The following is a 27,871-nucleotide window of genomic DNA, read 5'->3' as shown; positions in this document are numbered from 1 at the left end:
TGATCTGTATATATGTGTGGTGAAACTTTGCATTGGAGGACCTTAAACTTATGAATGAACACTCCCCAGTAAGGTATTAGTATTGTCTCGTTACAGCAGGGGCATCTGCTTACAGGACTTGCCAAAGTCACACAGTGAGTCAGTGTCGGAGACAGGACTAACAGCCAGGAGTCATGCGCCCAGTCCTGTGCTCTAATCACTAGCCCGCACTCCTCCTGAGCATGTGAACTTGCAACGTGACCCCACAAGGTCATTTTTACAGAGTCGCTTTTCCAGCTAGAACGGCACACTGGGCCAAATTCATCCTGGGTGTAAACAGATGCGGCTCCATTCACTGCTGTGCCGCTGCCCCTACTTTCCCGGGGGGGGGGGGGGCTGAGTATGTTGACATTTATCTGAACAGTGGGTGTTGGGGGGGGGCTATTATTATTACTCACTTGGAATGAGCAATGGCGCCCTACTGTAATGCTGCGTGAGAGCAGCTCTCTTGCAGATGACGCCTGGGAGCGTTATGCAGATAACTCCTGCTAATGGTAATGCATCGGGGGAGAATAAAACCTGTAACGTCTAGAGCCACTTATTCCTGTCTTTTAAAAAATGAATATTTCAGCCATTCTCCAACATGTCAAAAGCCTACGGTGCATTGCAAATTAACAGCCAGTAAAATTCCACTTGGTTAATAAATGAAGATACCATTTCCAATAGGAATTGCAAAACGGTACCCAAAACTACTACATTGCAGCCCCTCGCTCATTTGTACAACAAAGCAAGCGATCTGGGAAGGTGGGGTTAAGACAGTAAATGGCAGGAGTGCTAGCAGGCTCCCCAGTCCTTATGACCAGCCGGGCTGGTCATCTTCATTCTAATTAGATGCCTGAAGAGATCCATTATCTTTTTCGCTTTCTCTCTCTCTCTCTCTCATTCACACACACACATGAATTTCTCTCTAATGAAATGTAATCCTGGGAAATGTTTCCCCCTACCTCTGCATGACAGCCCAACCCAGCACTCTACAGCAGAGCAAGGTGTCCTGTTTATCCATTTTTGTTTCTTTGCCTAAATCATGTGGCAGAGCGGTCCAGTGGGTAGGGCCCTAAACCAGGAGCAAGGAAATCTGGGTTCCATTCCCGGTGCTACCAGGTGTCTTTGGCAAGTCACGTTCCCTGCTCTGTGCCTCAGTTTCCACTGCTGTGAAAGCACTTTGAGACCTATGCTAGACGAGAGCTCAGCTTTATTTCAATTGTAGCTATCTACCTACAATGTCACCATGTTTTAAAAGCAACCAACCGCCAAACGTCAGCCCATAACTCCGTGACACTCTGCAGTTCATTCGCTTTGTTCTGAAGCTGCAAACGAGCCCTCAAAGGGCTGCTACACCATAAAAGACAGGAGGCTGCTAAAAAAACAACAAGGAGTCTGGGGGCACATCTGAAGAAGCCAGGAAATATGTGTCAGTCAGGTTTCTCCTGACGTTTTCACCTGCTGCACCCTTGAACTGCAGTAACAATGTCTACTGCACCTACTGACCTCCTCTCTCTTCAAACCCCCCAGCCATAGAAGTCCAAGCCTGTCCTTATGCTGAAGGACATTTCTCTCCTTTTCCGAGTTTGGTGTGTGGGGTGTGTTCAGTGTTACGTAACTGCCGTAGTGCGCGCTAAAAATCAATACCCTATTGTTAACCCAAGTGCAGCATTAGCAGTTGGCCGGTCCATGTGCCGCTTCGTCACAGCCTCTGGCCCGCGGCAAGGTTAGAGATGCCAGTACTTCCTCTGACAGGGAAAATACAAATATTCTAATGAAGGTCTGACTGAGAAATGCTGGAGATGACGTGGCTGGGAGCTGTAGCTGATGGATGCAATGCAGTTCGGAGAGGGAAGAGCAAGGGAGAACTCCAAGCCCCTTTCCCTCCCTAAAATCAAAACCTTCCTTGGCTTAAAAGGGGGAAATGCAAGTTAATGAACACGGGATCTTGACATTTGTAGTGTCTCTGTGAGCCATGAACAGCTGCTTAGTTCCACCCAAGAGCTAGCCACATTTCGATGATGGGTGAAATGATTAATGTATATTGGCCCAAATCCTGAGATCTTCACTCTGATTTTTCTCAGTTGTTATTCGAGCAAAATCCCCATTGACTTTAATTCATCTTCTGCATGTGTAAGGACTGCAGGCTGATAAGAAGTGAAGGGCTTTTTGTTCCCTCTGGATGAACGGTGCTATATATACCAGCCCCACTGAAGTCAATGGGAGTTTTGCTACTGAATTCAATGGAGTCAGAACTGAACCCCTTTAGAGCAGCATTATTGTCATCAACTCCTATAGACTCCAGATACCGAATCACTGGAGGAAGTTTCCTTCGGCAGTACACCAAGCTGAAGTATTTAAGAACAGCAATGTCTTCAGTGAACGTTACTCTACGTTCCTTTGCTGCAAATTACTGCTGATAATATTCCACATCAAATACTGATTCCTCTCGCGCTTCTATGCCTCCTTCCATGCCAACTCCCTGGACCTTTGGGTACTTTCTGGGCAGTGAATACCTGCAGACTCTCCTTCCATGACCACTGTAAAGAGACAGCCTGGGGCCTAGTGCTAACACTTGTAACAATTGGGCCTGCCTCTTTAAGGGTCAGGAGGCCTGGGGCCAATCATCCCAGTTCAATTAGCCCCACCCACAACGCCTGTGCAGGGTGTGGGATTTAAAAGGAGGAAGGTCTGGCAGTTGGAACACCCAGTCGAAGAGGGATCCTGGCGGCTCTGGTCAGCACCACTGACCGGGTTGTTGACTGTCCGGTTGGTGGCTGGCAGGCACCACTGCAGCAGGTGGGATGAGACTCGATTGTTGGGTTGACCAGAGTCCAGGCACCTACTGATGGATGGTAACCCAGGCCGCTGCAGCAAGGAAGGGGGCTGGATGCTGGAGCCCGGTTGGGCCAAAGATACCTGAGTTTTGTTTTTATTGGAATTTGGCTTCAAGTCTCCATTACCCCAGGAGGGACTGATCTGTCTAAAGTGGCTTGGTTGCAGAGCCACCTCACGTAGATGGTGGGAGTCGGCTGAAGTACTGCAACACTTGCTATAACAGGCACTTTGAGCTGGTGGGGCTTGTACAACATTCCCTGCTCCGCAATGGAGTCCGTAGCTGTTCATGGCAATGCTACTGCGGTTACGGTAGGCAGCGCCTTTCAACCCGCCGGAACCCAGAGCGCCTCACTAACTCCAGGCCGTGATCCTCACTTGCCCGGCACCCCTGCAAAATAGGCTAAAATTGGCAGAATTGCTCTGGGAAATTCTCTACCTGGGCCCAAGAATGCTAGCAGAATTCACCAGGCTGGCTTCTTAAATTTCTGTTGGCCCTGGCTTCAGACACCTTGGGAATCAATGCAGGCTTTGCAGACAATGGAGGGATAAGACTTAAACTTAGACAGACGAAGACACAAGGAATTACATCGCAGCAAGAGGTACATTTTTATTAATCCTAAGAGCCTACAATTGCATAGCCTCAGCTCCTGGTGCATGATCAATAATGCATTACTGATCACTATGCTAGCTCGGGAGAAGAGGGGCTGAGTGAAATCAATGTGTTTCAGTTTGTCTAGTATTGAAAGCGACCCCACATGATCGACAATATGGAGAGAGCAGGCTTGGCAAAAGCAGCCCTAAAAGATCGCACCTCATTTCTGTGTGATCCTCGTTGATGAGTACAGGGAAGGAACTGAGCAGGGCACAAGAGCAGGGGCCAGGTGACTCACAGGTGTAAAGCCACATGGCTCCACTGAAGTCCGTGGACTTTGATGCCAAGTTCCGCCAGCTGAAGGATCTGGCCCTCGCTGTGCTAACCTTGGTGTCCTATCTAAATCACAACTGAGCTGATTACATTCTGACATTCCCCTGTCACTTCAATGGGATACCTTATTCCTCACTTCCCCTCCTAGAACAATTCACCCCAGAGGTGGCTGCAATCCAGGGCTGAGTGAGATGATCCCTCTTTATGTGTATGTTCAGTAGATAAAGCACCCTGAGACCTACTTCTTCTGGATGGAAGATATTTTCATTATTAGTAGTATATAAATGGGGGGTTATTTTAGCTAAATTTAAATAATAGCCTATTTTTCCTAAACAGGCCTGGAAAAGTGGCCAGTGCTGTGATGATGGGCACAGCACAAGTGCCCAGATAGAGATCCCCCCAAGCCAGAAATCACCTTTGGGGCGCTTGCAGCTTTACACACATAGGCCATTGCAAGTTGATTTTTTCCTTCCCTGCTGTCTGTGTCATTTACATTTGCTAGAATGGTACCAGGAGCCAGTGTGAGACGTTCCAATGCTAATGCCAGGGGAAGAAAAATTCCAGTGCCACTTACGAAATCCAGGGATTGATTGGTAACTGAAAAACCCAGCGAATCTCCCCCACCACAAAGTATCTGCTCCTGACTCTAAGTAATCTATAACTCCTCAGCCTGGGGAATGGATTTTCTCTTCCTCTGTACATTTATTTGCATCATCAGCTGCAGCTTCTAGTTCTTTATGTGGTTTTGTTCCCTATGCCCAAACACCCAGGAGTTTCACAGATAAATCACGGAGAAACTCTGTGCTGAACGGAGGCTTCTTTTCTCAGTGCAGAGATAAAACGCTGCAGCCCTGGGCGGGTAAGGATGGATCCATAATCTTATTTCCCAGCCGCCTGCGAAATAGTCACATAGATCGTAAAAAAATGTATGGCTGCCTAGGACTTCATGGTTGCCACTGTGCTGTGTGCTGGAGCCGTTTGGAACTTCACAACAGCAGTCGGGCTAGAGCACGGATAGTCCTTCTCTAAAAGCACAGGTCGCTGTCCCTCGAGCCAAGGGAGAATCATCTCTCGGTATTAGTGGAATAAGGTTTATGACACCCAGTTAAGCAGTTCTGTTTATATCCAGTAGGTGGCAGTGGTGTGCATACACAGCCATTTCACTCCATACTCCCCTAGGTGGAGCTTGCCCTCAAGCATCTGAGGTTTCCAGTTCAGATCCTACTTCTGCCCTCAGTGAAACGAACACATGGCCAGTTGAGATTCTAATCCAGCTAGGATTGGCCGTGACAGAGAGTTGATGGCATTTAGATGCCTGTGTGCAATGAGTTGGTTGGAGCTCAGTCCAGTTCCACTGACAGTCTCGCTGTGAGACATGGGGCTAAATGGCACATAAAATGAGCCATCCTTGTGCATGCAGAGCAGGTCCTTCCGATGTGGGCTGTCAGGAGGCTGGCCAAGTGGGGTGGGGAGGAGCTTGCATTGCTGTTCTGCGCTTGACAGACTCCAGGGCTGTCAAACTGGTACCTTTCCCTGGCACCAAGTTACAAAACCTCACCACACAGCTGGGTACTCAATAGGCTTGGTAATTAATAGTAAAGGGGGAATATTTGAATGGCTCATGTGCTACTCCTTCCGCAGCAGGGCAGCCACTGAGCTACCCAGGCACACTGAGAATGGGCAAAGCAGTGAGAGGCCAACTTTCTTCTGTGTCTGTACAGCACCTGGCACCAGGGGCATGAGTCCGACTGGTGCCCTGAGGGGCTCTTCATCAGTCTCCTCGTCCTCATTATTCACCTGTCAGAGCTGGTTAAAAAGGGACAGTTATTGTTTGCAGTCCCGTCCCCCTCCCCCACCCCTAAATTGTTCTTTGGAAATTTTGCGAGTTTTCAATGGAAAAAACTGGCAGGCAGAAAAATGTTGGTTTTTCAAACACCATGTTGGGGAAACTGAAGACTTTGTACAAGAAAGAAAGAAAGAAATATTTTAGCAAAAGTGGTTTTGCTCGAAAAACAGGAAAATCTGCATTTTTTGTTAATAAAATGGGATGAAATAAAATAATAGTAAAAATAAAACGGAGTGGGGCTGTATTTTTGATGAAAAAAACTCTACCAGCTCCATGGTTTTTTCTTGCCATTTGATAACCCCTCTATTTTTTCATGGAATCCTGGCTTTTAAGGCCAGTAGATAATCTACTCCAGGGGTTCTCAAACTTGGGGTCATGACCCCTCAGGGGGTTGTGAGGTTATTACATGGGGGTCACGAGCTGTCAGCCTCCACCCCCAAGCCCCACTTCGCCTCCAGCATTTATAATAGTGTTAAATATAAAAAAAATGTGTTTTAATTGCTGGGGGGGGGGGGTCGCACTCAGAGGGTTGCCATGTGAAAGGGGTCACCAGTGCAAAAGTCGGAGAACCACTGATCTAGTCCGACCGCTCGTCTAGCACAGGCCACACAATTTCACCAGTTACTCCTGTACGAGCCCCATGACTTATTTGCCTGACACATCCCTTCCAGAATGCGATGCATTTCCTCACCCTCCTTCCTCCCCACCCCGGAGACACCACACCCCAAAAGCTGCAGTCAGACGTCAGCAGGGCTTTCCGATCCCGTGGGTATACTGCATGGCAGCTGGCTCGTCAAAGCGCTGGCAGATCAGTGGGTTCCATGGGTACAGCCTGACAGATCTAGAGAATAAAACCCTCCCGCCCAAATGCCCGGCCCTTCCTTGAGAAATAGCGCTGACTGAGAGCCCAGCCGAAATCTGCCCCCCTCCTCCAGCCCTCTGCTGTCCGTTTGCAAACACATTGATTAGTGGGTGATTTATCACCTCTCCACTGGTTGGCCCAGGAGACTCAATTAATTTGTTTCTGTCAGCGGCGTGGTGTTGATGGTGACCCGGTGCTATACTTCCCTCAACAACAGTGCACGGCTCAGGCGGGCCCGGGTGATCAATATGGAACTCGTCGATAATGCCTCTGAATAACCTACAGCTACACTTAGATACAGTTTAATAAGGCAATTGCTCAAAGCAGCTCATCTAACCATTTTTTATTGGGCAGGGACGATCATATTTCAGTGTCCATTTCTGCCTGGGCTTCCGCGTGCTGCATAATCTGGGTTTATTATTTCTTTCTGCTGTTTACATTTTCTCATTTATGTATTACAGATGAGCTGAGCGCAGTGCATCAGCTGTCCTGGTTTCTCCCCTCTGGTAAAAGGAAATTAATCATTGGCTTTAACATAAAAAAAGGGGGGACCCTTAGTTTAACAGCTCCAATTTCCCAGGCTGTTCCCGTCAATTGAAAACAGAATTTAATTTCGAAAGCCTGCTCTGTCCTGCGACGGCTGACAGCCCCGCATTGGCAGCAGGGCATTCTGGGTGAAAGGCACACGCCCCTAGATCGTATTCTTTCTGTTGACTGTGCCCTAAAGGCCAAATCCTGGTTCAGTTGGATCATCTCTCTCTGCATGGGCTTTTTTGCTCTTTATTTTTTCCCCCCTGTGCTGCTGTTTGTAGTGGGCTTAGATGCTCCTGCTAATGCAGATAGTGCAATGTGTAGTATAGGGCTTCATCGAGGGAATTGTGTTTTAATCTGCAAGAGTCAAATCCAGCCACCATTTCGGGGGCAGCAGAGGTCGGTGTAATTCTGCCATGCAAATGAAGGGATTAGATGCCAGGGGGCTGGGAGTGGCATTCTAATCACACCCAGAGCAGAGCGGGCAGGCTGAAAGCAATGGCTGGAAGAGAAGTATGGATTTGTTCAGTTCACCCCAGCAGATGTTAATTCTGAAACCTAATGAGCACATTTTACATGTCACCCGCTGTTAACTATTTCATTAGTGATCATCCTTACCCTCACAAAACTACCTTGGCCTCTTTCACATATCAGGCAGGACCTCAGGTTTATTTTTCAGCTGAAACAGCAAATGAAGTCTTCATGGTGCCAGGAGGGAGAGAACACAGACTAGGGAGATATTTAGAGGAATAATGATGTGATGAGAAAGAAATTTTGTACAAAACTGCCCGTCTCAGTGTGTGGCAATAAATGCTCCAATTTTCTCCTGGCTTGGTGGGGTCGTTACAATGGACGCAGCACTCAGACAGAAGTCTCGGGTGCGAGAGAGAGGCTGCGAGCGGAGGATAGATAGCACCTGCCATGAGAGAGGGCTGGCAGGAAGATGAAGATGGATGCTCGTTTGCTCGTAATGTATCTTTTATCCACTAGATGTGTATTCACTCTTAGGCCAACACTGTTTTCCAGTGCTTTGGAAATCAACCTAATTCATCATTCTTTGTACTTTTGATTCATCTTTCAGGAAAAACAAGCAGCTTTAAGATGTACCAAAAAAAAATGAGTCCACTTAGAGCCTTGATCATCACAGCTCTGTTCACCCTGCCCCTGTGAATCCCTCAGACCCTGATCAGAAGCCGACTCCTCCTGGTACACAAGCAGCCAGGTCTGTGTTTAAGCTCAAAGGGCCGGATTGTACCATTGCAGCCCAGTCTCACCCTGTGGGATCTCACACAGATATGGACATTTCCTGCGCTAGCTTTGGGAGATCTTCCTGTATTAAGTGTATTTATCATTGTGGGCCAGGAATTGTATGTAATTCCAGTGGGGAGGGTGACCAGAGCTCCCTGAGGAACTGAGAACAATGGGGGCGGGGCGGTTAGGCAAATTGGCGGAGGTTCGCTCAGAAGAAGTACCACCACCTGAAGAAGCTGCATCCACTGGATTCTCCAGAGACCTACGGACAAAGAAAGGACTTTTGGATAAATAGCCTGCGTTTCAGCTGACTCAGGGCCTGCTTTCTGATCCAGCAAACGCACAGGACCTTCTGTCCTGGGAAGGGCTGGAAGGACTTTGACCTGATGGGTGACGTCTGGGAAGCAGTTAGCAGGCGTACCGGGAGTTTTGTTGTTTTTAATACGTTTGCTCTGTAGTGTTTTCACTTTAAGAATAAACGTACTTGCTTAGAGAGACCTATGTGGTACCTTGGAACTGCTGGCAACTACAGCTGTTCAGAGCTTTCAATGGGAAAGCTGGCCTGTTTAGGCAGCCTGGCTTGCTGGGGACATCACAGTGTAGGCAGGGAACTGTGCAGCCTGGAAAAATCCCCGGTGAGGAGGGAGTGAGACATGGATCTCCACCCAAGAGAGGTGACAGCCAAGGAGCTGGAAGCCGAGAGTGGGTGCCTTCAGTGGACCACAGAGGAGGAACGCAGGTGCAGTTACCCTGAATTGTGACATATATAGTAATAACATGTGTGCAATATGTGACAGTCACCATTATAAGGGGAGCCCCAAGTGTTCCTTAGAGCACCCAGAGTGCACCTGCTCTGCCACCCAGGAGGTGCTGTATGAACTCCCTTCCATAGTCAAGGGCTGGGGCCAATGTTTTACACCAATAGGAGTGGGTTGCGCCCTCCAGGAGCACAAACAAGGAGCAGTCCTTGCACTCAGGGACTGTATCTGGGCTTGGTCCCTGCCTGGGGACAGCTCCTTATGTTCACCCTCCGTGCACACTCACTCACGTGGCAGGCACAGCCTGGCCCCCAAGTGTGTGACAGCTGCTCTAGCTCTTTGCCTAAGGGTGGAGAAGCTGAGTTCAATATTTCCTAGTATGCCCGGTCCTTGATCATCCCTTCTGCCAGGCAGCAGGTTTAAAACAAACAAAAGGAAGTACTTCTTCACACGATGCACAGAGAGCCTGTGGAACTCCTTGCCTGGGGATGCTGCGAAGGCCAAAAATATAGCTGGGTTCAAAAAAAGAACCAGAAAAGTTCATTAAGGAGAGGTCCATCAATGGCTATTAGCCAAGATAGTCAGGGATGCAACCCCATGCTCCGGGTGTCCCTAAACCTCCAACTGCCAAAAACATCTTGCAGTGGCCACTGTCAGAGACAGGATACTGGGCTGGATGGACCATTGGTCTGACCCACTATGGCCGTTCTTATGTTGCAATGTGGGCAAAACGCCCGTTCACCTCAATGGGTCATGGCTGAGGGTGGTCTCCAACACAGGCTGTGTGGGCAGTGGGCTCAGTTAAGCACCCTGAGGAACACTGTAAGCAATGGAGGACAAACCACCAAAGCATTGGAGATACCTGCTCTAGTTTGGGTGCTTGTGTGAAAATCCAAGCCTTTTTAACCTGGACCTCAGGCCAGCGGTTTGTCAAGAGCAGCTTTGTCCATGGGATTCTCAATGCATCCACTTCCAGCCCACCCCAAGAGCTACAGAGGAGCCTGAAACTCAATCAAATACCAATGGACGGGCTCCTCCAAAGATATTTGTATCCTTCTTGGTCTGGGTTGGGGCAAATATTAGGGTTAGCTCTTCTTGATTCTGAACCACAGAATAACACAGAGTTCCTGTGAAATAGACAGACTTCCTTCCAATACAGCCGCTGGAATTTTTCAAGCGTTTGCTTGATTGTTAATCAGGGTTGAATTCGTTCTTGCACTGAATCTTGCTTGCCAGTATTAGGAGCTTTGAACCCAGGAGCCGGTTAGTGAGATCTCTGCTGTCAGCTGGGAGAAGGAGAGAAAACGCAGTTGCCACCAACACAGCTTTATTGGCTTCCTCTTCCCAGTGAAACTGAAGCCATCCACTCAGCTTTATTCACGTCTCCTTTCTCCGCCACGGGGAAAATGGAGCCACGAGAACAAGCCAACTTACAGCCAAAAGCCTGGTGAGTGAAGTCATTCATGTCCATCCAAGCAACAGTTCAAAACATCCCAAGGGGCTTCCTGTGTCACCTTTGGACACCAGCCTAATCTATTTCCATATCTGAAAGGCCTCTCTCTTTCAGGGTCATCATGTGACTCAGGTTGTGCGGTCAGCAATGGATTATGGTGATTTCAGCCTCCTGGCAGAGCGTCAGGGCATAAGGCAGGGGAATTCTGTACAAGGTGTCACTCCCCTATCTTTGAACAACATTGATGTAGTAACTTTATCACCGGTCAGCGGCTGTGGGCATTCGGTGGCACCCGGGACATGCACACAGCACTCCAGTTTGAGACTTGGTGGATTTGTCTCTTTTTTACCCCTCAAAAGCCTCTGGCGTTCAACTGGAGCAAGGCCCTATTTCAGCCAGCGCTCCTCTCCCGAAGCCAGAATGTCCTGGATGAAGTTACTCATACTGTGACATATCGAGCTTGATTTTTCAGTTGCATGAAGGATGGACTGCCATGTCTCTGCAGATTGCTAGGGGGAGGTGGGCATGCACTGTAAATCCTGCAGCTTATGCCACCTATCCTCCATGAATTTATCTAGTTCTTTTTTGAACCCTGTTATAGTCTTGGCCTTCACAACATCCTCTGGCAAGGAGTTCCACAGGTTGACTGTGCGTTGTATGAAAAAATACTTCCTTTTGTTTGTTTTAAACGTGCTGCCTATTAATTTAATTTGGTGACCCCTAGTTCTTGTGTTATGAGAAGGCGTAAATAACACTTCCCTATTGACTTTCTCCACACCAGTCATGAGTCTATAGACCTCTATCATATCCCCCGTTAGTCGTCTCTATTCCAAGCTGAAAATCCCAGTCTTATTAATCTCTCCTCATACAGCAGCCATTCCATACCCCTAATCATTTTTGTTGCCCTTTTCTGAACCTTTTCCAAGTCCAATATATCTTTTTTGAGATGGGGCGACCACTTCTGCACGCCGTATTCAAGCTGTGGGCGTACTGTGGATTTATAACTCGTCAATGTGCATGCCGGAAACCGGATTCTAAGAGTTATCCTTTTCCAACCAGGGAATGGCCACAATGCCGTGCAGTCTGTTTGCACTGAAAGCTGAGAGCCTACATTTCAGAAAATGAATATTTGCAACAAACCGTTTGTGAGGCATCTGCAGAGCAAGCATTTATTCGCAGGAATGGCACAAAAATCATGATCTCTACAATGGACAATTCATCGTTCGAAGTTGAGATGAAACTCACCTAATAAATGATTCCCCGTTATTTGCTCAGCTCTAGTTCTTGAGCTCTGAGATGCAATTGGCTTTGCCAGGGCACTACAGACCCATTATAACTCCCTGAGGATCTGCTGTGGCAAAGCTCGGCAATGCAATTCACTGCTGGTAGAGCCCCACTGGGGACAGCAAGCTAGAGTGGAGACCCGGCACTGGCATTTTACCCCCATGCTGTCTAAATCGGCTCGCCGCCACTGACTGCAGCTTCCAGCATTGCTACCCCGGAGGCTGCTCCACCAGGGCTGAAGTGCACGTCTGATTTCTGCCCTTGGGGGTGCTATAATCGATGATAAGGAGACCTCGACGTGAGTGCCAGCCAGGACACTACAGCCTAGGACACCACCCAGTCGGTCCCACAGAGCATTGAGCTACGGGGAGAGGCGAGATCGAATCCTGAAGCACTGCTTCCAGTTCCTTCTTCTAGCCACTAGACTGCACTGACCCATTAGTGAAACTGCCTGATTGAGGTGTTTAACTCCGTTAGATCTAAGCTCCTCACTAATGAGACCAGCTGTTCCTCCGTGTCTTGCTAGCGAACCAGAGGCCTCCCTCCATTCATAGGTGCTGGAACGAGGGGCGTGGGGGGGAGGAGGCTGTCGCACCCCCAGGCTTGAAGTGGTTTCCATCATATACAGAGTTTACAGTTTGATCCAATGGCTCCCAGCACCCTCACTACACAAATTATCCCAGCTCCCTGCCTCCTTTTTCTCCATTCACTCCCCTACTCTCTCCTCCTCAGGCCATCGCTTGGAACTCTCTCTATTGGTTGTCTCTGGACAAAGGGGGTATTTACTGTTTGATTATTTGTTTCAAACAGGAGTGGGGCTGGACGCAGGGTTACCAGCCCCTGGGAGCCAGCGTCAAGCTGGCCGGCTGAGGCTTTTGAAATGACTGGGAGTTCATTTAGGCCGAGGCCCTCACGTTGCTCCCTCCCACAGAGAGATGCGGGTGCTCTTCTAGCTGCAGTAATCCTGATAACCACTCTCATTCCCGGAGGCAATTCTTCTGCACATGGGGTTTCGGTGCATGCACACCATTCTAGAAAGTCTGGCCTGTGGGCAGATTGCTAATGGCCGCAGTCTGTAACGTCCAGCCCGCGAGTCCTCCTGTTCTGGAGGCTTTTGTGCGTCTGGGTCTTTGGACAAAGGCCAGTCTGATAACAGCACAAAACTGCTCCTGACCAGGCTGACAGAACTCGGACTGCATCCCAGGGTCACGTCCCTGGGACGGAGACGCGTTGACTCCGGCTCCCTCTCCAAGCGCCCGCAGAAGATGTGGGCAGATGCTGCGGCCACCCAGAAGGTAAATGGCTTCTAGTCGGCCCCTTTAAAAAGACATGCTGGCTGTGTGCTTAGTTTGTCTGAACTGGTTCACCCAGCTCTGCCTTGAAAAGCACATAGATCATTCTGGAAATGTGCTAAATATAACGGCCTCATGTGGAAACTCCAAATTGAAAGAATCAAATAAAGTCACTTAATTACTATCATCTGACTAAAGAGAGTCTGGCTTTGGAAAGGCAGGCAGAGCTGGCTAATAAGCTGCAAATTAATGGTTCTTTAACAGAGTGGCTTTGAGATGCTCTGTTTATCCCATGCATAATTCTGTTGTCTTGTTTTTTCCCTGTTGCCGGGGTTTTTTGTTTGATTTCCTCTAATGGAGCCATTAAAGCTTGTCTGTAGCAGATTCCAGACACTCCTCCAGCTGCTCACCACACCTTTATTTTTTGCATTACATTTTCCTTTAGGACAAGTGAATAATTTATTGACACCGGGATTTTCCCCCCCTGCAGTCGATACACCGAACTAAAGCGAACAAGCGAGCTAGAATAAAGCTGTTTTATAATTCAGGGTCCCAAGGCTGTGCTGTGAAACAGCCTGTCACTGCAACTTTCCTTTCCGCTCTCCCTGGCCAAATCACTGTTGGTTCATCGGGCCTCTAGAGCCAGCTGCTTGAACGTCTTCTCCTTCCATGCCACGTGCTTGACTCCATCAGAGCAGCTCCTCTCGGCCCCATCGTGGACTAGAACTCTTTGAAATGCATCCCTTCTTCGGCAGCGCTACTTTTGCCACCTCCCTCTATGCTAATAACATACACTCTGGGTTTCCAGCAGGTGAGAAAGCCGCCCAGCCTGGTCCATGATGCTTAGCACCAGGACTCCCATTCCTGAAGTTCTTATTCCGTTCTTCCCGCTGCCTTTGGGATGGGAGCAACGGGGCAACGCCCTCGCTTGCTATGTTAGGCCTGGCTCGTGCCCAGCCTGTGCTGTGGCACAATGGGTAAGGATGAAGCAAAGAGTCCTCCCACTCATCCAGGGGTCAGGCGTGGTGGCAGCCTTGGCACGCCTTGAGTATGATGGACTGCTTCTGTTGGTGCTACCTTCCCAGAAGGGATGGGGATGAGGGGAGGAGCCATGCATCCTTTGGCCCCTCTGCAGATCTGGCCCCCCACACATGAGAAGTTTACAATAAACCCCATGAAATTGTTGCCACAGCAAAAGATCAGGCCAAGCTTAGTGCTGACTTTTACCCCGTGCAGCTCCTCAGACAGGGCAGAATTTGGCCCTGGTGCTAATTAACCTTCACATCACTGCAAGGGAGATAGGCCTTATGACCCCCGTTTTCTTCCCCGGGACAGTGAGGCACAGACCCAGTAAGCGATTGGCTCAAGGTAACTGAAGGGAGGCCGCCTCTGAGCAGGGATTGGAACACAGGAGCCAATTGTTTTGTCTGTTGTCAACATGCAACTGACAAGATAAAAAGGCTCCAGGAGTTCCTGGCTTCCAGTCTTGTGTTCAGAACCCTAGTTCCATGCCTCTCTGCCATGGTGGGAAGAGAGGAAGGTGTCGGATTTGCCAAGCATCCATCTCGGGGAATCCCCACTCCAGACAAAGGCCTGCATTTATTCAGCTCCATTTACAAATGAGGCGACCAGTTACTATATAATTCTACCTCAGCCTAATGTGTGTTGACTCTCTGTGCCCCATTATCACCAATCAGTATAACAGTTATTACTTAATGGGCTAAAATTGTAATTCTAATGTTCCAGATCTGCATGTTACATTGCTGCTAATTGGTACAGAACTTATTCAGGAGCTTAATGAAAATGTAAATTCGAACACATTAATCACACAATTATTTCTTAGCCACAAGACAGAGGATGCTAAACCTAATTAAGAAATAAACAAAGTTAATCGGTGAACAGACAACATTTACTAATCATATATATGTAGCAAAAAGAAATATTAGGCAATAATTTATTAAAGATTCCCCAACTGTTCCACTCGCTAAAGTTCCTAATAATACAACGTTCTAGCTTCGAGGAAGCAATATCCCGATTTTATTAAAGCATTTGTTCTGCTTTAAGGTCTAGTGGGCACCAGAGAACAAAAAAATATATTACTCTGCAAGATGAATAATTGTACCAATTTAAAATAATAGGGCTGGGGACTAGTTGTGCGGAGCTGACACCTAATGTAGAGTCCAGCCCATTTTGGGTTTAATTATCAGAGGTTAGTGCTTTGCTATCTTAAAAATTAATTCCGATTCAGACATAAAAATTGCAAAAAGGCATAAAGCTGCACACCAACGGCATTTCTCTTTCCAGCTCCTTCTCAAAAATTGCTGCCTGGCACAATTTTTGAACATAAATGGGAATTCTTCTCCCCAAACCTGCCTCTGTCTGTTGCTGATTTGTACAATGAAGTTATTAAAACTCCTTATGGCATTGCAGTGCTGTCTGCAGCCCCGCCAGAATCGGGTGATGTTGCAGATAGGCTGAGGGATTGTGGATTGATTGAGAGCTCGGATGGAGAAAGATGCTTTTTACCCATAAGATACATTGTCTTCAGTGCTATATGGCTCAAGAGGAGAAAGCTGGCCGGGCACCAAGAATGGAATGCACAAAAGCAACCCCCTCCCCGAAAATACTGCAGGTGCAGGCTGTGCTAAGCTTACCTGTACACCATTAGTCATTTTAAAAAATATTCTGAACATTGTGAACCTGTTTAATGCACTGAAAAAGTGGGACCATCCACTCTGCTAATAGCTCTCAGTTCTGATCTGCTGCCGCTCTATTATCCAATCCTGGGCTCCCCACACAGCTCGGCTGTCTCCCCTCCAGTACCACCCAGAGCCCCCTGCTATCCGCCCCGGCACTCCCCAGAACTCTGCCAGTGCAGCTCAAAGCAGCCCCAAAACACCACTCATCTGCTGCTTTCCCAAGTCTTGATCTCTGCTGAGCTAAGACTTTGGCCAGTCTTGTTGCCCTGTCCCACACTGATTTGTCGTTTTTAACATGCTGGCTGCTCCTATGAAATGTCCATGGTTTAGTCTCTGCCTGTTTTGTTCGTGCTGACAGCACTGGAGGCCCAGCAGTAATTTCTGCAACAGAAGGGTGCCGGTGGAACAGCTTAAATTCCTGCTTCTGTTCCTTTCCCCAGGGCAGCACCAGGTGAGCTGCTTACGTCTGTGAAGTTTAAAGTTTAAAGTGAACCAAATGACCAGCAGACTCCCAGAGACCGTTCCGATGCTCCTGTAATTGACGCGACGAACACCTAGTCCAGGAGATTATACATTCAAAGTAGATTTGATAAACGCAGCTGCCATTTAGGGATCTACTTCTGAAACAGCCAAGTGACAAGTCCACCTCAACCACAGGTAGTGGGTCAAATCTGGGGCTCGAGGAAGGAAACGTTAAAGCTCCCCCCTTGGGTATTTCCCAGCACCTGAGTGTGATGGTTCAGATGAGCTCACTCCTGCAGATTGCAGTCCCCACCGGGCACAGTACCCAAACCGAGTCTAAACCTAGACCCCCTCCTGCAGCCCCACAGAAATGTGTCTTCAGCCCAAGTCTTTGGTACCAAGGTGAGATTGAGTCAGACGTGTCATTTTGCCGTTTTAGACATGGCTGGCTGGTTCACTTTTGGTCCCTAAATGCAGGTGCGTTTATCAAATCTCTCTCTGAACGTGGGCTGGAAGAACAGCAAAGCCGTTGATGATGATTTAATGCCCATCACAAGATCTCTCGCAATCACTCTGGCCTCTTAGAACGCATGCCAGGGAAGCCAGCTCCCAGCCCCCGTGCAGTCCATGTGTCAGCCACTCAGCTCCCAGCACCACCGCAGAGCCACAGCATGCTGGGGACCCCCCCAATTCCCCCCATTGGGCTTGCTTCTCTCGGACAGAGATGGAGCCCTGTTAAACACAGAGCGGAAGATGTTCAGCCTGCCTTGGTTTTCAGGCCCAAAAGGATGTTTTTCCCCTCGTTCTGACACATGGTCGCTGTATTACATCGCTACGTGTCATGTCATATCAGCTTAGAGGACGCAGCAAGCCAACAGAACATGACATAATTCAACATGATGAATCCGAGGTTCCTACAAATTTCCTTTTTGACCTGCTCTGGGCTGTCAGTGCAGATTGTGAGGATCAGATCCAAATGGATTGTGTCTGGGAGAAGCTGAGAGAGAAGGAGAGATACGTCCCTGTCTGAACATTTGCATATACCCTAACTAGTAGCCATAAGGATGGCCGCATCAGTCATTCACCCCCCGCCCGAGTCTGACAGTATAAAACCTTTTGGCATTGGCCCATGTCTGTCACCTCAACTCTGACAAGGATTATGCGCCACGTAAGCCTTGTTTGGAGGGAGTAGGTGGTGCCCAGTCCTCAGACTGGCTCTCTGCTGAGGGTGAATTTCATCCTGGCTTAAGAAACTGACTATTATGCAGTTGTAACTTTGCACCTAGCCAGCTGCTTTCACCCAAGTGCACCACGGACATGAATGAATTCTGACTCTCGGCACTCCTCCCAGGTACTTCTGTTTGACAGACGGGCAAGTGGAGTGGCAGAGAAGTTCAGTGATTTGCAGGGAAGTTCAGGGTCACACAGGAAGTCTGTAGCAGAGGTAGGAACCCAGTAGTCCAGGCTCTGAGCCAGTCCCTTGATCTAAGTGCCAGATAGTCATGGAACCCTCTGCGTTAGAACCAGAGCTCTGGTAAGTTATTCAGTGCATCTCCCTGGCTATGCGGGTTTGTTGGCAGTGCTGGCAGTGAGCGAGACTGGCAGGGATCACCCATTACTGACTTCTGTGACTGAGCCCAAGTTTTCTAACAGAACGCCTTTTTCTCCACTGCAACCCAAAGAGCTGCTTCTTCTTGGTTTTGCGTCTTGAGTATCAAACTCCAGATTGACTCGCTCTCCGGACTTCACTTCCTTGCCGGACGCCACTTTTCAGACAAGATGCCGCAAGAAGTGCAGGCCCTTCACCCTAATCCCCTAATGGGCGTTTGGCTAAGTAGCAGGATCAGTAGCCAATTCTGTGTGATGTCCAGTCTCTCTGCTCATGTCAGACATAAGAGTTAACCAGCAGTGGCTGGTTTGATGCACTGGCAGAACAGTGCCCCACTGTTACTGCTATTCATTATTCTTATAAGTGTGAAATACACCAGGACATTATATATACCTGTTCCCCACAGTGTCAGTAGTGCATCACCTGCACCTCCATGCCTTTAAAGGAAGCTAAAGCCTTAATATTCAGACAAATGTGCATCCCATTGCCTGACTACTTTGCATCTGCATTTGCCTTGATTACACATGGAAATAATCAGTTAGTTTGTGCGTGCATAATTGCCCATTCACATTAGGCATCCAACTGCAGGTGCCGTTTGTGAAAATATAGGCCAACATCTCCAGCAAGAACTTCCCTCCATTGTCACAATGCTACAAGCAGCTGGCAAAAGATGGTACTAAGTGGTCAAACGGAAATCCAGCTGTCAAGCTGGGATAACAAGCTGCCGTGGTAAGATGCAGAGGGAGTCCAACCTCATTTCTACAAACTACCAACACATTTGGCTGGATGACTCCTGGGCGATCCGGGGTGTGGAAGGAACAGCTCAGAAGCAGCAGGCGAGGCAATCTTCCCAGGTGAGACATTTGCTAGTCAGAACCATTCTGCTTCTCACTGTGCTGATCTTTGCCTTAAGGCTCGAGCTCAGAACACATGGGAAACAGGAGTGAAAAGGGAACGAATGCTGGGCCGCAGAAACAGATGTATCAGGCTGCCTTGCTCTATTCCTGACAAGCACTGGGTCACATGCTTCCCCTTATCCTTCAACCACTATAAATTATACTTTAAGCTCATGCATCTTCAGTTAGTCCAGTGACAAACAGATCGCTAGGGGATTAGTCAGAGCATTTGGCTGTCATGTGTAACGGCTGATGGGCAAACCTCCATTCAGGCTGCTCATTGACATTGCATTGAGTTTTAACCGTGGCCTGAGATGACAGAATGAATAAGGCTGGATGCAAGGGGGTGGGGGGGTGTTTGAAGAACATGTTTTCTTCTTTAGCGTGTTAATGTGCTAGATAAACATCCCTGGCAGAAGAAAATATTAGTTATCATTTATCCTAAATGCCACTCCAATAGTCATATTTAAAGACAAAAATAAGCCTGTTTAAAACTATTCGCACATTCCATAAAACACCCCCATCTCAACGAGTGCATCGTTGACTTGGTCACAGGTAACCATAATTCGTTTTCTCCCACCATGAAGAGATCTCTGGATTTTTTTTCTAGTGATACTGTATGTCTGGGGTTCCGTATGACACAGGCTCATACATTCAGGGAACGGCTGCATGCAGCTGCCGCACCTGGAAGGTTAGGGATTGGGGAAATTGCTACAAAGGACAGTACATAGAGTCCGGGGCTACTTCCAACCTACAAAAACAAAAGACTAAAATAAAGGTCACAGCGGTGGCTGGGCTGCATTTCCTTCTGCCGAGAGGTCTAACGCCCATCTGGTTTGGCCAAGAAGTGCACCTCATTATCCACACACTGCCCTAATTGCCACTGCTCTTCCATGGAGCTGAATAGCCAAGGCTAATTCAGTACCGTCTGTAGACAACTTGAGCCAGGTGCGAGCAGGCACAATGCACACTGACGTCGCCGGGAGCTATCCACAGCGATCACGGCAGGGCTGAATCTGGTTAGTTTCAATCGTTTTATCTAATCACTTCCACGTCTCATTGGAAACTGTTTTGTAATTGCCTGAGCCGGACAAGAAAGCAAGCGAGCGAGCTGTGAATTCTAACTAAGACACAAAAGGTAACCTTGCCATCTTCAGCGCTTCACAAATACTAGCGAATCAGTCCCAACAACACCCCTGTGAGGCGGACGCCTCGTGTAACAAATCCAGGATGCTGTAGGCTCAGCCAAAGCTTGGCCACAGAGCGTATCTGTGCTAACACCTCTGGAGCATAATTTTCCCCGCAGCCATTAAGTGAGAGCTGCATTCATCTGGCAACTGCCTCCTGCCCCTTCGGGCTTTGGCAAGCTTTGCATTCTGCAATCCACCTGCCCTACTCTGGTGCCATCTTCAGCTGCTCTGCTGGTGGGACGTATGTTGCTCTCATGCTTGCTTGGCTCATGACCTTTTTCCGGAGAGCCATGCCGATGAACACATTGCCAAGACAGCTGCAGAAAAGGCCCGAAGATAAAAGAAAAGTCACATCAAGAAAACGGGCAGTGTTTCCTCGCGCATTTTGTGGTGCTTAAGATTTTCCCATCACCCCTCATAATAACGCTTTATGGACATCTGGTGTCACGCTCATCCAATCAGGGATAAGATACTACGTGACTTAGGTGACCAATCACAACTACACAAGACAGCTCAGATTTTGGATAGTATAGTATCCCCACTTTACAGGTGAGAACTGAGGCTAGAAACATGCCCAAGGTCACACAGGAAGTCTGTGGCAAAGCAAGGAACTGAACCTAGATCCTTTAAATCCTCTTAACCACACGACCATCCTTCCTTTCTTTTTCCTCTATACGATTCAAAATCTGAGCTGTTGTGATTGGTCACCTAAGTCACATGGTATTATGTCTTGTCCCTGATTGGATGAATGTGACACCAGACATGCATAAAGTATTGCTGTTATTATTAGAGGTAGTGCGGGAAAAAGTCCACCCAAGGACACAGATCATGACATTTGTGTTTTTAAATGTAAGACATGAGTTCTGTCCCCTTTCATTCTTACCAGCGATATTTTATCTTATATCTATGGATTGTGGCCTGCGAAATTGCCCTTTTTTGTTTCCTTTCCTAATAAAAATGCTTAATATAAAACAAACTATAAACTACAGAGACCTGATTAAATCCAAGTTTGACACAGCCTTGAGATGACACTTCAAGTTCCATTATCTATCAAGCCTGCAGAACTGGACTGGGCAGATGGCAGTTTAACCTTCACAGAAAGTTTCGAATTTGTTATAAATAGGTGTTTGGATGCTCATCTCACGCGTGGCTGGAATATCTTTACTGGCTGGACCAGCCCCAATGTGCAAATGTAGGGACACTGGACTTTATAGCTCTTCGCTGAGATATACAAGTGCTGGTTATGCACGTTGCAGACCTCATCAAGCATCATTTACGCACAGAAGTTTTTGTAGTTCTCACCACATCAGCTTCTTCCCCACCCTAAAGACATCTGGTCAGGGGAGTTGTCCTTTATGCCATTAATCACAGGCTTGTCACCCTGCAACTTCCTCCCCAAGAGAGCACTGGTTTCACACACTCGTAACTGAGTTCCTAATGTAAATCCAAGGCTGACTGGAACAAGCCCAGGAGCAATCAAACTACCTGCACTGCTCTTTACCTCTTTATGATGGAATATCGGGTACCAGTAAGGAGGACATAGTAGGAAAGTCCTCCGTATCCACTCACGGTTATGGGAGTCTCTCAAGGCCAGTTCAGAGAGGATGCAAAGGAGAGCCAATTCTAAGGCCATGTCTGCACAAGTGTTAGCAGATGTCGTTACTAGAGAAGGTCAGAAAATGGGGGTAAATTTTGTTTAGTCAACAACCCTGTTTTCCACAGTAAAACACTTTGACAACCAGCCTGAATAATTACACACCCGAGGATGGTGTTGTAGCATGGAAAGCAACCAAAAGAGGAAGTCCTGCTGTGTCTTTATCGTCCACTTTCTCACAGGTTCCTGCTGGCTGATTTTACCACCACAATCCCTTTCCCTCCCCTTCATGACTTCAGCACGTACATTCCACCAGCCTACACTCCCTAACACTGACTCACCAATGTGTAACTCACACTGGCATTTATGGCTGAATTTAGCGCTCTGTGTCAGTAGTAACCGCTTTGCCTTGCACAGGAAAAGAAGCAAAAACACATTTACATGCAAGATGGGTTGGTTGGTTTGTTTGATTAGGTTTATCACATTTTCCTTTTTTTTTAACGTGTCATTATCACAGTCACGTCTCTCTCCAGTATAACTGGTTCTTGTCCCGTATTTTAGAGTAGAGCTTTAGGCGCATTTGTAACGATGGTGATGTGATTAGGGCTAAATTAGAGTGATCCTGTTAAGATGAGAACCAAAAAAAATAATGTCCATGTGGTGTAAAGAGCAAGTGTAATGGACAGATGTTGATATAAATTACTCTGACCTTCTCCAATTACAACCAAGTTCAGCTGAGTATTAATCCCTTCTAGGCATGACTTCATTAAATATAATGTCATGGCCCTGATCCTCAGACTGTGCTCAGACTAACTCAGGAGAGGGAGAGGAAAAGGTCAGTTTACACACATCCTATCTGGTCAGCGCCTAGCACACGTTACAGCAGCCTCAAAGCTGCTGTAACTTATTCCTTGTTGCTTATGGGTCGAAGGGGTTATTCCAGCAACAAGGGATCATAGGATATAGATGCAGTGTGGCCATGTCCCCTGTGCGAGGTGAAGCTGTGAGCGACCAAGCCAGCATTACAGCCACTGTGCTGTCACACCTGGCCCTGGCCCAGGCCATATTCACTGGACCTTGGAAAAATATCAGACCTATAAAGAAGCTTTGTCTAAGTCCCTGGATTACATGGGACCTGAGTCTAATTCACCCCTTAAAAACACAACCCCAGTGACAAGAAGTAGAACAAAACCCCAGCCCACCCACCCCCAGTTTTGCCTTTCTCTGGAAAAAAATCTCAGCAACTCCAGAGGTTCCAACTCTCGTCTCTTTCTAGGAAGTGGCGGGGAACTTTCTTGTGTTCCCCACACTACTCCTCCTTTTGAGATCGCCAGCTCCCCGGCTTCCCAGTGTCCTTTGGACCAGGAGCAGGAGGCCCAAGGACACAGGGTGAACTCTGGACTCAGGCCTGCCCATTACTTCATCTCTGCTGTTTCCCCACTCACGTCTGCTCTGCAGCATACTGTTAATAAGAGGGTTTAAAAGCTGCCAGGCATTCTGGGCCCCACGGTGCTAGATGCTGAGACCCCTGTACTTCCAATGACATCAGAAGAGGGCACTCAGTGCTTTGCAGAAGATGCAGGATCGGGTCTTCTTTGCTGCTGCTATTTCTGAAATGAGTCCAGCTTTCCGCAAGTGCCAGGCAATGAACGGCACAGCTAACTCGTACCATCCACGTAAATCACTGCTGACCAGTCTAATCAGATCCCATTCGCCGATTACAATTCCCGGAAAGTCAGCAGACATATTGGCTCGGTATAGGCTGTCATGGAACACAGAAATGATTCATGATCAACCGCTCTTGATAAGAAAACAGCCACCGAGCAAACTGTGCTGTTCACATTTCCCAGCTAGACAGCAAAGCCTATAAACAATCTGTGCTTTCAGAGTAATTCTTAGCTAAAGTGCGTCTAGAAGGGTAAATTCATTGGCTCGTGTCTGGAAAGTGCTTTGAAGAATAAAAGCATTACATGGACCATGCAAAGGATGGGGAAGGCTCTTTACACACACATTCCCCCAACCCCACTATACACCCCGAGGGCCAGGCACAAGCTGATCCTAAACTAGCTGGATGAGCTTCGAAGAATGGTAGAGAGGGTATGACATTTGCCTAGGGCTCAGAAGAGCTGGGTTCAATCTCTGACTCTTCCACACATTCCTGTGATACCTTGGGCAAGTCACTTACTCTACCCAGTGCCTCAGTTTGCCAGCTGTGGAATGGGCATAGCACTTCCCTATCTCACATGGTAGTCATAGATTTTAAGGCCAGCAGGGACCACTGGAGAGTCTAGTCTGATCTCCTGCATAACACAGGCCATGCAGCCTCACCCATAATGTCTGTCTGAGCTAGACTGTATCTTTTAGAAAGATGTCAAATGTTGATCAAAAAATTTAAAGGAATGGAGAATGCGCCATGTCCCTGGGTAGGTCGTTCCGGTGGTTAATTACCCTCACTGTTAAAAATGTGGGCCTTATTTCTATTCTGAACTTAGCTCGTTTCAGCTTTCAACCACTGGATCTTGTACCTTTTTAAAGAGCCATCTGCTAACAGAAAGCTCTTCTCCATGTAGGTACTTGTAAACTGGGATTACATCGCCTTCTTACCGTCTCTTGGATTAATAGATTGAGCTTCGTTAGGCTTTCACGACAAGGCAAGTTTTCAGGCCCCAAATCATTCTTGGAGCTCTTCTCTGAACACTTCCCAGTTTCTCAAGATTTCTTTTGGAGTGTGGACACCAGAGCTGGACACTGGATCTAGTAATGGCCTTGCTAATGCTGTACACTGAGGTAACTTCACTCCCTAGTCCTACTCGATATCCCCAAGGATTGTGTTTGCCCTCTTGACGACAGCGTGGCATTAGGAGCGCATGGTCACTTGGTTCTCTGCCATGACCCTGACTCAATCACTGCTCTCCAGGATACTGTCTCACACCTTGTAAGCATAATCTACATTTTTCATCCTAGACGAATGACCTTGCCTTTGGCTGTATTAAAATGCATATTATTCAACTGAGCTTACCTTACCCAGTGATCCAGGTCAGTTTGTATAGCTGACTCATCCCCCTAAATCATAAACCACTCCACCAGTTTTTGTGTCATCTGCAAATTTTACCAGCAACGATTTTATATTTTCTCCCAGATTATTTATCTTGTGAGGATCAAATCAATTGATGACTGCAAGATGCTCGGTGATGAGGGCTATATAAGAACCTAGATAGATAATCAATCAGAAAGAAACAATGAAAGACGCTCACAAAAAGGAGAGCACACAGAGCAAAGGGAATGTTATTGACTGGATCTGGTCATCTACATGCTGAGGTTTTGAGTATTTCCTGGTTTGGTAGGAGAGCTTGAAAGGCTCAGTAGACCGAGGATAGGAGCTGGAGTGCAAGAAAGTTAGTTCAAGGAGTTACAGCTGAGCTCCCAAGATCAGCAAGAACAGTCTTATGGTTAAGACAGTGGACGGGCACCCAGATATTCTAGGCTCACTTCCTGATTCAGCAACAGAGTCCTTGGGCAAGCTGTAAAGGGCCTAATCCTATTGCCCATTGGTGACAATGGAAAGACTCGCACTGGGCACTGGATCAGGCTCTTAAATCTCTATGTCCTGTCTGTGAAAGGGGCCTAATCCCCTCCCTCTGTCTGTCTCCTCCATTGGACTGTGAGCCCCTGGGGGCAGGGCCTGTCCATTGCTGTGTGTATGTACAGTGCCCAGCACAATACGACGCTGAGCCTCGCTCGGCCACAAGGCAGTGTGTAATACAAAACATGACGCTCCGCTTTGTTTGCAGTGGCCGGGAAGGAAGAGGCTCAGCGAGAGGAGGCTTGCTTCAAGTTTCAGTGCAAAAAGAGGGATGGGACAGCAAGGGGTGCTGGGAAAAGCAGGATACAAACAAGCTTCCTTCTTCCCCAGTCGGAAGCAGACTAGACGTCTGGTGGGAACCTGCCCACTGGGGGAGCTGTGGGGTCTCACCGGGTGAGGGACCTGGAAGGGGTTTGGTGGAGGACTGGGTGGAAGTCCCTGTACCGAGGTGAAGGTTGATTGGACTCCTGTTTACCATGGAAGGAGAGAGCTTCTGGCCGGAGGGATAAACCAGACTAACTGCCCAACTGCAGAGAGGGAGCTGCAGCACAGGGCACCTGCAACCAGCCCAGAGAAGCTCCTCGTGCACTCCCAGGAAATGGCTAACAAGGCCGGCTTTCACATGCAGGCTAATGCTGCCGATCCCTATCTTAGTCCTACCTGTTTGCCTTTCCCCGACAGATCCAATCGGGCTAATGAACTATATAATAGTAATGGCCCTTTACAAGCATGCCTCACATCACCCCCAGAGCTAGGGAGGAAGGATTCACCTATGATACAGACAGGGAACCTGAAGCACGGAGTTCATGACTTGCCCAAGGTCACCCAACAAACCATTTTCAGAGCCAGGGACAGAACCCTGGAGTCCTGACACCTTACCCATCTGCACCACAGCGTTCGTATGCCTTTGACTTTAAAAGGTTACCCACATGCTCTTCTAATGGGTTGCTTCTCATAGCCTCGCTGTGATCGCAATACGCTGGTAATCGCCTTCTGAACACACGGCCAAAATCGCTTACGTGCAGCCGTTTCCCACACAAGTGCCAAAGCCAGGCTGGTTCATTTTAACTCAAGCAACATCCCTGTAAGATCCCTTCAACTCCTTCCCAGTCACTGGCAGTGCAGAGGGGAGGCCGTGTGATAGGAGCCTGGCAGTGCATGACTCTTACCAGCTGATGAAGGCTCCTGGTGCTCACATAGCATCATAGAATATCAGGGCTGGAAGGGACCTCAGGAGGTCATCTAGTCCAACCCCCTGCTCAAAACAGGACCAATCCCCAACTAAATCATCCCAGCCAGGGCTTTGTCATTTTGGGAATCTGGAGAGGGCCCAGCCATTCGATTTTTTTCACCCTGGTCTCTCTACTGAGTATCTTTAGAGTAAAGTCACACATTCCTCCATGCTATTTATTTTTACTTGTTAAGAGCCAATAGTGTGCCTGACACCAGCCAAAGCCGCAAGCTGGGGCCATCTTTGCCACAAGGAATCAGCGCGTTAACTAGAACTGGTGGGACCAAGCAAAGGGTTATTTTGTTTGTTTTGTTTGGGCTTTTGGTCAGAAAATGTCAAAATTGAAACTTTTCATGGGAATGTGCCAGTTTTGATGAAACTTTTATTAGAAAAGGGCTCTCAGGTCCAGGGTGGCCTCTCCACTCCAAGTTAGAACAAGCCACTTGAGAGTAGTCATTGCTGGTGGGTAGGGCACTCCCCTGTGATGTGGGAGAACCATAGAGCAGGAATGTGACCCTGGCTCTCCCATATGCCAGGAGAGTGCCATACGCAACAGGCTACGGGCTAACGTGAGCTGGATTGGTCACTGCTCTCTTTTGCAAAAAAACCCAACAACAACTTCTGAAGGGATCCCTTTTGTCCCGATACAGAACAGGAAAATGTTTGAAATCTCAATTTTCCTGGGATGAGAGGAACATTTCCTGCCCAGCCCCAGTGCCCACACCTGGAGTAAATCAGGAATAGCTGTTCCTGCATAGCGCCATGTGTAGCCCAGCCCTTAGGATTTACGTGGGATTTGGACAGGGGGCTGGTCCTTCGCCTAGCAGGAATGTCACCCACGGACTCTGAATGCCTGGCCTTAAAATGGTTCTATCACAAACACTAAATTTTTGCTCTGAGCTCATTTGGCCTCTCTCCTCATGAGCCTCTCAGAGAAAACAATGGGGTGAGATTTCAATAATCACCAGTATCAGCTACTGGCACACAAAGCCGGCTGTTTGCAGCATTTCCAGGTAAGCCTAAACAGGCTTCTTCACCTGAGCACCAATCTCTAGTGACCTGCCTGCAGCTCTAATTACTGTGTCTTTTATGAGTCATCCAGGATTTTTTTTTTTAATCTAGATTCATTAAGCCCATTTTCCCACAGCCAGGCTAAGCAGTTGGTAGAAAGCCTATATCATTAGGTTAATGATTCTCGGTAAATTATTCCAAACACAGCCCAGTTAATCCAGAAAATGGAACATTAATGTTGATGGATCAGTCAGCTGCCATCATGCAATAACCTGAGATAACACTAAATGCATAAAGTAGAGGTCCTCTAATAGGAGAATGTTTATCAGCGTTAAATTCTCATTTGATAATATGTGATGTGAAACATTTCTGGTTCATCTCACAGGCGTGGCTGCCTGACCTGGTGTTATTTTTGTAGTCATAGACAAATTGATGTACTAAAGGGTATAGATGATTTCTGTCTCACTTCATTCCTGGCAGCTACTTTTCATTTAATTTTGACATATATCTGTCTCTGAAGCAACCCGTTTAGTTT

The sequence above is a fragment of the Emys orbicularis genome, chromosome 16 (genome assembly GCF_028017835.1).
Source record: "Emys orbicularis isolate rEmyOrb1 chromosome 16, rEmyOrb1.hap1, whole genome shotgun sequence".
NCBI classification, from domain to species: Eukaryota; Metazoa; Chordata; order Testudines; family Emydidae; genus Emys; species Emys orbicularis.
Note: the sequence above shows the minus strand (reverse complement) of the source record.